The following is a 12158-nucleotide window of genomic DNA, read 5'->3' on the forward strand; positions in this document are numbered from 1 at the left end:
AAGGCCAATAAATGAAGCTACGTAAATCGTAAACGGACGGAAACAGCACTACTAGCGGTTTTTCGAGGCGATCTAAAACTTTTTCATTGACACTTTCTTCCTGAAGTCAATAATTAAAAAGTTAGCTAATTAAACTTAACTAATGAAATTTGAAGAGCGAAAAAAATACTCAAGACTAGGCCACGCCACTATGAACAACCCTCAGTTGGCTTCACTGAACTAGGGCACTTCGCCTTTTTTAAAAGTTTGGTTACATTTAGCTGGGACACCCGGTATATACTTACACTTTTGTTTTCACTTAGTGGCTGAAGGTTTTTGAGAATGATAGCTGTTATAACTGACCGCCCCCCCCCCCCCCCCCCCCCCCAAGATATCTATCGTTGTCATCGACCTCACAAAATGACGTCATTGCATAGCTATATCACATGGCCCATTCTCAACGGTCTGAAAATGGCACACATCGCCGACCTCAGCTAAGACTCACCTTATTCCATGAGGTTTCAGTCGTCCTCGTGAGGTCGAAATCCCATGCACTTGTCCACATCTGGTGCCAGAAAAATTCGGAGAGCTTTCCCCCACCTTCCTGGCTTTGGCAGCACCTATTTACCGAATAAATATTAGCACACATTGCAGCATCAGTCTTAATGAATTATTCAAGGCTGATCAAACAGCAAAACACAGTTCAGCACTGACAGAATGCAGCAAGTGAATTACGGCACTGGCACCACGTATACCGTCTTTGCTAAAAGTAACCGAGCAGCTTTGCAGTCGAGCAGCAGCGCTGCGGTGCCCGGCGCTGGCGCTACCAGGCTGCGAGTCTAAAGTGGCTTATGTAAGCCTGCTCCTTCGCCCTCCTTCCTTCGATAAGAAGTAAGCGGATAGCATGTTCGGCGAGTGATTTCGCGCCGTCTGACCGCTGTCGATGCTGTCATACTGAGCGAGGGCGTAGGCTTACGTAAACCAGTTGACACTCGGTGCCGAGGAGCAGCAGCAGCCAGCGTCGGATACCGCTGCGCCACCGCTCAGCTACGAGCCCGGCCTGGCTGTTCAGCTTCTTTTGGAAAAGAGGGTATTCCAAGAGGGTACGTGACAGACAGACTAACGTCGCTTAGTATAACTTACTGCCAAATGTCGCCTTGGTTTCATGAATAAAAATTCAGGCAGCACTTAAGGACATGGTAGCTTCTATTGTTGTTGAGAACATCTCCGGTGGGCACGACGCTATCGTGCGCGCAGCCTTTCTTTATCGGGCAATATTTCTGCAGTCGTTCATTTGATTCCAGAAAACGACCGCAATTTCCATACTGGAATGTCTTGATATTCAGGACCTGCATTCAAGACCTCACTGTACTGTTCGCTCTAGGGTGACGCGTAGCATAATACGTTTCCTCGTGACCGAGGTAACCGTAAAGCGTGCTCTGAAGTCCTCACTTTACTTTAAGGCATCATTGCAAGGCATAAACAGCAGCCTGCCAGTTCAGTGAGCGTTGCTTAATGCCGCTTGCTGTGGATCTATTCGCCGCTTCCACCTCTGACAACCTATGAACACGGTGTGCCTATGAATGAGCCGCCTTTGCGGAAATTTCCGCTGCAGCTTGGAGTTGTCCGAAAGCGCCACCTAGTAACGTATCCAGCATTGCAAGAGCTTTGAACCCAGGTCATGAGATGGCGGGCCCTATGTTAGACAAGCATCTCAACTCCGGGAGGCAAATTCAAGGTGGCTTTTCTGTGATGGTTCCCGCTCCTTCTCTCGAGCGGTGGGTGACCGCAATGGCTAGCTCTGACCCCAGAACGCAAGTTCTGGCGGTGGAGTGGGCTGACAAAGTCGTCGAGGGCTATGTACTCTCGACCACTTAACGCGACCTCTTAGCACTCAGCTCTTTCCGGCGAATAAAGCGTTTTACAGCAGTTTTACAGCAGCAGCAGGCTGAAATTGAGGTATAGGCTGTGGCAATCGCCAGGTGATCTTGATATTGTCTGTGCAGTAACAAAAACCGCGAGTAAATACCGAGGTTAAGGCTATGACCAAGGTATCAGGATTCATTTAGAACGGAAAGTAGTACTTCAGGTTCACTGCAGTCGTGAATGATGGCTCAACCGGCACTAGAAATTTATACGAAGGCCGGAAATAAGATAGAAACAAGGGAATTCTTTTTGACACAAAGTGATAGGAGCTGCCCAGCGTAGGTCGCATCTGCTCCTGTTGCAAGCAAGAAACGGAAAGAATGAAGCATATTCCAGTGCAGCGTAAAATCATCGAAGCCCGAACTGATGAAGCAGACTTGTGAAGCAACGCAAGAAGGTGCAGTAATCAGGGAAGGAGGGGAAGTAACCGCGGTTCGGAAAAAGGAAATATTAGAACCTGAACTTCTTAACAAGTTTACAGCTGTTACTTCCCGAATACAAATGGACAGCTCATAACTATCCTCCTGCCCATCTGTAAAACGAGTATACCATGGCATGAATTAACTGTAACAAAAGTAAAAAAAAACATAAAAATCACTCAGAAGCAGCGAACCCAAAGCATAGCATAGCAAAACTTAACATACCTTTTGACGAGTTAATTTTTGAGTTTTTTCCGGGCCACAGAATCAATGCAAAATTGCAAAAGAAAATAATGCATGCGAACGCAGGAACCAACCGAAACTTCAACGGTTGTGTCAAACGCACAACGAAATCTGTGTAATGGTAATTAAAATTACAGCTGCGCTTTGAAGGCTGTTGTTTTTAGCCTCGGTTGTCGTTTTCAGTAGTTAGTTTTCATGCCCAAATAATCGTTGGGAGAACATGACTCGCACGTTTTCTTCACGATGCGGAAACAAACTCAGTACGAACGACAAAATATCACTTTCTTTAATAGGCAGGACCTAAAACTAGCACAGTTATTTTGAAACAGGGAGAGAAAAATCTTACTATGTGACCCGTGTCCGGGTAGCTGTATCAACTGGGCGGGTTGGTGCTGCAGCTCGGCGTGGTAATAAGGTTACCCAACACGTGGGTGATGTGGGCCACCAGTAGCGGTCGCAGCGTTAGGCGAGGTAAAGCAGCGGAACCAGAAGAGGCTGGAGTGTGTTTGAGACACACACACGCTCACGCCGCCGGCTATTCTCGTATTGGGACTAGTAATGTTTTCGTACTAAAATAGCTTAGTGTTGGGCTAGATTCTGAGGCACCGGCTCAAGAACAGCCTTCAACAATACCCGACAAGAAGACTCAACAACGCAGACCAAGCACTAACAGAATCACAGAAGACTTTCAGCATCTAGAAAAAGTGAAGAAATAATAAAGAGGGAAAGAAGGAAAACGTAACATTTTCTAAAATCTAGCGAAGTGTTTAAGGCACTGATAAAAGCTCTGATTTTTTCAACTTTTTCGTCACTCAACCGCTCATTCCGATTTTTTTTTATCTTAAGCCTTGTTTGCTTAGTGGCGTGGGCTTTGGAAATTTATATTTATTTACTTGGACACGCAAGGAGAGGTTACTTCCTTACATATAGTGAAAGTAATCACACAGGTACTGACGACAGGTTGTCCAACGAAGCACAATACAATGTAGAATTTACCGTGCACAACATACAGAACGAAATTAATACACACCCCAGAAATGCTCGCATTAAATGAAGAATAAACATAAAGTAATACGCAAATGATGATCAGAGCACACTTTAAATAATCGATAAACACAATTCCGCAAACACCCTTGTTCCGACCCGCCAGTATCAGAGTTCGCGCTCGAGTAGTGTCAAAAGAGATTTAACACGCCCTCTGTGACGCATATACTCTGTAATATGGCTGCAGGAAGCTCTTTGCCGTAATCTGTAGGGAGCTGTAGAGAACGCGAACGCACTCTCGTCCAACCAAAAAGGCCTGCACTGTGCCTCATTTAGTGGTATCAAAATGCAGCCTGTCTTGCGTGCTTACCTTCTTACAACTGCAGGTTTAACAGGCGCAGATTTTTGTCCGTTTTTTTTACCACTTAGAGCCCTCACACCACAGCACAGGATTTGTCAGAGATCTCGCAGGTAAAACCAAAGCGTTCAAGAACGCTTTTTTTTTTCCTCAGTGACCACACAACTGGAATGCCTTGGACGGTTCAAACTGCCGAATGCTCTACTCTGGAGGTAATGACACGCAAACTTTTAAATTGATTGTATCATGCTTTGTAACCTGACCTTTTGCCTTGTAATCGCATTTCGTATAGTTTTTACTGCCCTGAGACTACTTTTGCCCTTGTGTTGAAGTTATGGTAGGGCTTTGTGCGTTCATATTTCTATGTTGTTCAAGGAATATTTTTTTTAAAGCTCTTTTATTTTCATATGCCTATTTCTTCGAGTAGAAATATTGTAGCCACCCAATCTGTGTTTGATTCTCTATTTCTATTCTCCTTGCTTTCTTTGTGCGAGTACATTTTCAACTCTTCTTTTTATACCTTGCAGTGCATTCATTTTCAATTCTAGTTTACCTCTTTATATAATTTTTCTAGCCATTGCTGCTCAAGACCTCCTTAATGTTGGCAGAATAAAAAAAAATTAAGTGAGCCCAAGCTCAACTCTTCCGCGAACTTTCTGCAATTGGCTTAAAACAAGCGCTTCCAAAGAAAATAGGAAGCAGGAGGTGCTGAGGAGACCGAGTACAGAAATGAAAAAGCTAATGCACCTTTGAAATCATGTTAACTCCGGTGACACTCCATCCGAAGTAAAAAAAAAAAGGAAAAGAATAAATGGTAGGAGTCCTCCGGGAAACGTAGAGGTCTCACCACTTACACTGGCTGATTAGCGGCCGCGGGCATGTCGGTGCATTATTCATGCGGCAGAACACCGGGCGTCTGGCTGAGGGGCCTCTGCGGACGCTTTTCAGTCAGCAATTAAGCCGTTGCGTCTTTCGCTGCACGCAGTGGTTCTGGCTATCACCACTTGGCCTGCCTTGATCAAAAATTTAAACCCAACCCGGGACTGCAGCGCCCAGCTCTGGTGCTCAGCGACGAAGGAGCAAGGTTTAACGAGCGTCTGGATCGACAGGGGACAGGGTGTGTTGCGGGCGCCTAATAAAGAGATATGTGGGGCGGACGTCTAGACGTGTCGAACTGATAGTTAACGAAGGGTAGTCGCTATGGCGTGGCGACTGAACGTCAGAGCTGGACGAAGAAGAGTCGCGCGTTAGCGAAGCCTTTTTTTTTTCACAATTAACACACCTTCGCTTCCTCTTTGCTTCCATAGTGCACGTCTTTAATAACGATGGGCTCATTTGCGAGCTATAATTTGGGACTAACACTGGAGATAGTAATGAGAGATTGAATAGAGAATAGCAATAATAAAACAGTGCAGTTTATCAAGAAGGTCGCCAAATTGCTGTGCCATGACCAAACATCATTAAATTTGTCTTCCATCAAATTTTCGTGGAGCAACCTGTCCTATATGAGTGCCTTCTTAGAACTGCATTGGAAAGGCGTAGACGTTTCTCTGCTTTTCTGACAATTTAGAGCCATCGTACCACAGCAAAAATATTATAGATTTCTCGCGTAAAACCAACCCGTCTTGGATGCTCGGTTGGATGTCAATGCGCGTTAAATAACCCCAGTTGGTCGAAATTATCCGGAATCCTCCAGTGCGACGCCCCTCATAGCCTTTGTCACTCTGAAACGTTAAAAATAAAAACCCGAACCAAATGGGCCAGAGTCCTATTTGTTGATCCCTTCAAGCCTATACACATTTTTCGATAGGGTTAGAACTATTCAAAATTCATTTATTTTCTTTCGCGGACAGTCACTGTCTCACATGCCTTTTCAAAAATTGACAGGATGCGTATCACTTTGCAAAGCAAGACTTGACAACTTTTCGTGATGTTGATTGTAATAGAGTTGCTTTTAATTACGTTTATTTAAATTTTTTAATTACTTTATTTTTGCATTTAATAAGTTGAAAACCTTTAGCAGAAATGAAAGGCTCTATGGAGGTGGCGGATGGGTACCGGTGTCCTCTTCTTCCTTGAGACTGGGTGGCCTTGAGGTCGGCTGTGCAAAAATAAAAAAAAAATAGAGACCAAGCCCAGAGAAAAGTCCGCCACAGCCGGAGTGCGCCCGGAGGCCCGATGGTCCGAGAGTGTACGTGGCTTCACGATTCTGTCAATCATGACGTCACTGTGTTCGGACCACTCAGCGTGGCGCATTGCTAAGGCGCACCGATGTGACGTCACGCTTGATGTCAGTGCACGGTTACCAATCAGCGTGGCTTGTTACGCCGACACCAACCTCAGCGCCGCAGAACCAGGAAATGTGCCTTTAACAGCTGTCGCTGCAGAATCATCTTGTACCCCAAACGAACGTTCTTGCAGGTCGCCGCCTAGAAGCAGGCCTCTTATTAAACCGTCTACCATCCCTTTATCGACTGACAGATCGGAATAATGCGCTCCTCTGTCAGCTGCTACCCAACAGTGTCATCACATTGAATCTGGCAGGCAAATGGAGATACCACGTGTCTCCAGACCCAGATGACCCTTATGCAGCGTAAGCCCTTCCTCGGCCGCGTTGCTGGCACTTGTCTACATCGGGCCCACTGGACACTTTCACCTCCACTGGATATGAGATGGGTATGCTGGATATAGCGACCACAGGTACCGATCCAAAAATAACGCCTTCTGAAAACTATCTGCGTTGGATCACTGCAAGCTGTAATCACTTTGCGCGTTATGAGCACTAAATAACCAGTTTGCACGGCAAATTTATTGTCTAAGTGTTTTAAATGCCCTTTAATAGGATATTTGGCTACTTTAAGAACCTTCACATAGTCAAAATAATTTGTAAACCACCACTATGCGGCGTCCCTCGCAACTAGCGGGAAAACTTCGCACGTAAATATCCGTCAACCAGCCCTGTAGAGAAAAACAGCCTTATAGTAACTTAGGTCCAAAGCATAAAGGATAACTCTCCTCTTATTAGCTGAATGGTAGTTACCTGTAAAATTGAAATGAACAGTAGCATCGACATGCCCTGAAACCTTAAAAGGCAGGAAATTATGAGAGCGCTTCGCCATACGTCGCTACTAGCATCTTGTTAGTGATGGTGCTGTGGGGACGGAAGGAGGTTATGATGATGACTGCGAATTTTTATGCCGCAAGGGCATCTGGGGCCAAAGAGCGCCATGTCACAAGGTGTATTCGACTACTCAGAGTGGGCTCAAAGACCCATTTTCCAATCATTTCGCCCTAAAGAAGCCGAGAACCATATTAGGGGAAAGCTTGTACCCATTGTATTACCGGTAGGTACCCGGCGGCGCTGGGGATCGCACCCCGCACCTCCCATGTGCTAAGGGGACGGAAAGTGGAAGTAACCACTTCTTTAACACGTTCGCTGTGGCAGCGATTTTCGGGGCACTAATATCTATTCGTCGTGACCCACCGGTGGACCACCCTTGTACTTTTCTGAATGCGGCGTGGCCCACCAGTGAGTCTCCTGCGAAGTTGACCTACTGGAACCGCCAACAGATGGAAATAGGAACCTGGCATGTGTGCATTTCGCAGGTTCTGAAAAACCTGAGCTCTCCCACGACTTCACAGCACACTTTCAACATTCGCGCCGCACAGCAAGAAACCACGCCGAGGCCCACCCGTGACCCGCGACTAAGCGAACGTGTTAGCACGCACGATAAACGTAACCCTCCATATCGAACGAGAACGAATAACGACCCATCCCGACACAGATGAACGAAGGAACGCGCAAAAAAGAAAGAAAAACGATTTCAAGCACCAATAAATTACCTCTTTTTCAGTTTACACCTTTATAACACCCACGTGCCAACTCCGCCGCAAAACTCCGGTAGCAAATGCACGCTTACACGGTACCACGGCAACCGAAACTCCTTACTGCGCAGAGTGCATGTGCCACACTTCTGATCCTCGCGAGACTCCGACCTTGGAGCAAGTAATGGGTTTCTTTCTTTTTTCTCTTCCCGGAAATGTCAGCTTTGCCCGGCAAACACGATAGCGCCTTTTCCAGAACAGATCAGACTGCCGCGGAGTCGCAAATCCGGGATAACAAGGCCGCGCTTTTCGGCCCGAGCCGTGTCACTTCTGTCGGCTCCAGTCTGTTGCGAGCACGCCGCAAACACTCAAGAGCAGCCTTTCTGGCTACGCGAAATACATAAAGGAAAGCAAATGTGTGGGAAAGCCTTGTAACGGATGACCGTCGCACGCGTGGCCGAAATCCATCCGCTCACTCTTTTTACTGCCACATGGGAGCGCTGAAAGGAAGAGTGAAGAGCTGAGCAAGGACACGTGGCAGCCTTCTCTCCTGCTGCAGCGCCTGAAGTAAGGATGATTCTGCCCTCAAAGCAAAAGGCAGTTATTAGAAGCATAAAGTTTTTTCTATAATACGTAGAGAGAAAGCTGCCGCCACCATCTATGGGGTTTCTTAAAGAGCACTGCATCCACCTCAGGAATGCCGGGAAAACGAGATTTGCTATTTGGCTGGGCTGTAGGGTTGGGCCGAAATTGTGGATTCCGCCACTGAATAGGTAGCTGTCACGTGATGCTCTCCTTTGTGCAAGGCTCCATTTTTTTTTTCAATAGTGCTTTTTCATTTCTTCAATAAATTTAACTCAAGTCAAAGTTCGGTGTAGGGCTGGTATGAAAACATTGACAGCTTTTTCACGGTTTGCCTGGAGAAGAGTCGCATTGTTACGGCTGAATCCACGTTTTATGCCCAACAATAGCCAAGTCAAATAAGACACCTCGTCGTCCCGGCTTTCCTTCTCGTCTGCGTGTTTGATAAACTATCGCAGCGCCAACTTTTACTCTAGTTATATTGAGAAAATATATACTTACAAGTGCGGGCATCCGCCTGCGCCTGCGACGCAGACGATAGTAGTAGTAGTAGAAGACCTTTATTCAGCCATAATTTACAGGCCGAGCATGTCGACCGCCAGGACGACCGGAAGTCTCTGTTCGTCCTCCCCTTCAGCGCCAAACCAGTCGAGCCAGGCGGTGATGAATAGAGAACGTGGGGGGTAGGAACCCGACTGCTGAGCAGTCAGGCAATAGAAGAGGGAATGGGCCAGGTCCGCATAGATACAGGGGCAGTTGGGACAGGAAGGGTCCGATCGATAGCGATAGAGAAAGAGGCGAGACGGGGTGATGACTGCGTTCATATAAATGTGCCGAAGAAGGCGAGCCTCCGGCACCGTGTGTAATGGATGAGGGGGAGGATAAAGACGTTTGTCGAGGCGGAGCCCGAGGCAGATCTCTCTTATGGTGCGGCGAAGGGTGAGTCTCCCACCGTCCTCCGAGGGCTTGGGCCAGAGATCAACGGTGCCTGGAAGAATGTGTCGCGGGCGAGCTGTTGGGCCAGCTCATTGCCGTCAATCCCTGAATGCCCAGGGACCCAGCAGAGCAAACGATGGAAGGCTGCAATGCGAATACCACGCGTTCGATCTCCTGTAGGAGAGAAGGTGTTAGGGTGCGGTTCTGTATGTGGTGTATAGCGGCTTGTGAGTCTGAATAGACTGTGTACTCTTGAAGAGAGGGAAGGAGTGCCCGGCAAATGACTGGAGGGCATGCGCAATGGGGAGGACCACGAGGGGCAATTCGTCCGGAGGCCGCAGATACAGCCTTCTGGTGTGGATTTCAGGAGCGGGGAGGTGGGGATGGTACAGGGCGTAGCCGCAGGAACCTCGAGGAGCCACGAAGGAGGCAACCGGGTAGGCTACACCCTGGGTATCAAAGAGGGGGAATGGTGCTGCGTGGCCGCATGACGACGGCCGGCCTGCAGGACAGGGGACATGTTGGTCGGGAGCGGGAGGATAAGAAGATTGGGAGTCGGGGTGGGAATAGGAGAGGTCCAAGGGGCGAGGGGAATGGGCGAGATACCCGCTTGAGCCAATAAGCACTGACCCTGACGGGTAAGGGAAAGCCGGGCAAGCTGCGAATCAGGATGGAGAGTGAGAAGAGAACGGAGAGGATGAAAGAAGTCGGTGGCAAAGATCTTAGCGGTAGATAGGTAGGTTGAGAGCTGCCTTGTAGAGGCCCACAAGGGCAGTCTCGAGAGCGTTAAGTTGAGTCTGAGTGAAGGAAACGTAGGGTGCAAAGTACAAGACCTTGCTGAGGGCCAGCGCGTGGGCAACTCAACACGCATGAGCCTCGTGGAGACCTGAGCGCTGAGGGACCACGCGCCGCAGGAGGGGAATTACCGAGTGGCAGGTGGTGACAGCGTGGTGGAGGGCTTGCACGTCCTTGGCCGCATGCAAAGGGAATTCAACAGGATAGCTAAGCGGGAGAGTTGGTGATACATTATGATTCGTCCTGGTTTGTTCGCGCTGTTTTTTGCATAATGCAAAGGGAAGCCAATAACTTTGCACTGCGTGATGACAGAAATGGGAGAGCCATAAAGGTGGAGAGAGACGAAGTGGTTGTGTGAGCGCTGGTATGAAGAAAGGTTGAGAAGGAGAAGCTCGTATTTTTCTGGAAAGGAGTCGAGGAGAAAGGAGTCGATGAGATCTTGGCCACGTTGCAGACTGTCCTGTACGTGACCAGGAGAGCCAGACGAACACCAGAGACTGATGTCATCGGCGTAAAATATATGATGCAGGCCGGGAATTTCACCTATCTGGTATCTGAGAGGCGAGAGGGGCCATAGCGAAATTGAAAGGGGCAGGAGAGAACAACAACTTGAGGAGTGCCACGGGTGAGGTGGCGTGGGTCAGACAAGTGGGTGTCTACTCGAAAGCGAGCCACACGTTTAGAGAGGAATAAGCGGATATAAGAGTACATGCAGGAGCCACAGTCCAAAGAGGCGAGTTGAGAAAGGATGTGATCGTGGCAAACACCGTCGAAGGCCTTGCGAACATCGACGGTCACAAGTGCGTAAATTTGAGTGGGTATAGGTGACAGGAAGGTTTTCTGGAGAATCAGAAACATGTCCTGTGCACATGTGCACAGGACATGTTCCGACGCCGCGTCTGCAGACGCGGCGTCGGAAGCCAATGAGAGAATGGGGGAAGAATTCCCTCACCTGGAGAAAATGAGAGAGGCGAGTCAGGGCCATTCGCACAAGGGTCTTACCAACGCACGACGTCAGGGAGATTGGTCGGAAGTTAGAGAGAAAGGGAGGTTTGCTCGGCTTTGTAATCATAGAAATGAGGCAGGAGGTCCAGGAGCTCTGCAGGCAGCCGCTGTCCCAGGCCTCATTGTAGGTTTGAAGGAAGAATTCTTTGGCGCAGTCATGAAGGTAGCGAAGTGTGGTGTATGTAAGGGCATCCTCACCGGGAGCCGAGCATGTAGCATTAGCAGCCAGAGCCGATTCGAGCTCCCGAGAGTGAAGGAGTGGTCTAGGTCGGGGTTGGGTCCGCCCGAGTACGCCGTGTAGGAGGGTGCCAGAGGAGGCGGGAGGTACAGAGAGGCAAGCTGATGAAAAACGCTGGGGCTACCCTCAAACCCGGCCGCCTCCTCCACTCTCTGGCCCACGAACGCCACCTCACCCTTCTTAATACTCCTGGCTCCCCTACTCGAGCGGACACTGCCTCACAGCGCCCCACGACACCCGACCTCACTTTCTCTCGGGGTTCACTTTCCTGTACTGGCAGGTGACAGCCGAAACTCTTCTCAGTGACCACTTTCTCATCCATATTACCACCGCTCTTTCCCACATCACTGGGTGTCATCCGCTCATCCACACTGACTGGCACGCCTTTCGCACTAATCTCGCCTCCGACTCCGGGATATATGACGAATTCCGCATTGGGCATTAACCAGTTAACCATATCGCATCATACCCCTAAGGCGGAGATAAAGTGTCCCTTCCAGTTTTTTGTGCGCGCGTTAATATTGAAGTGAAAGTATTAGCAAAACCCCATCCAACTGAACGGCCTCGCTTTACATCCAACGCCGGACAAAAACGGAAGACAGTGAGCAGAGTCCAAGAAGATTTGCACCATTCAGAGAATTCCCGCCGCTCGGAAATTACGGAGGCCGTGGCACGGGGGTGGCTCGAAAGAAAAGGAGACTGAATATCGGGAGAAGTTCGGTGGCGTCGCGTTACGTTAATTTTGCAGTTAATGGGCCCCACTAAGATTCCACCAGTAGTACGGAATTACCATGTCAAAGCAAATTATACGACGTATAAGCACTTGTGTGACCAAACATGCACACAAGCGACCATATATTCCGAGAAG

Source organism: Amblyomma mixtum, chromosome 5 (genome assembly GCF_055824585.1).
Source record: "Amblyomma mixtum isolate Tamu chromosome 5, ASM5582458v1, whole genome shotgun sequence".
NCBI lineage: Eukaryota > Metazoa > Arthropoda > Arachnida > Ixodida > Ixodidae > Amblyomma > Amblyomma mixtum.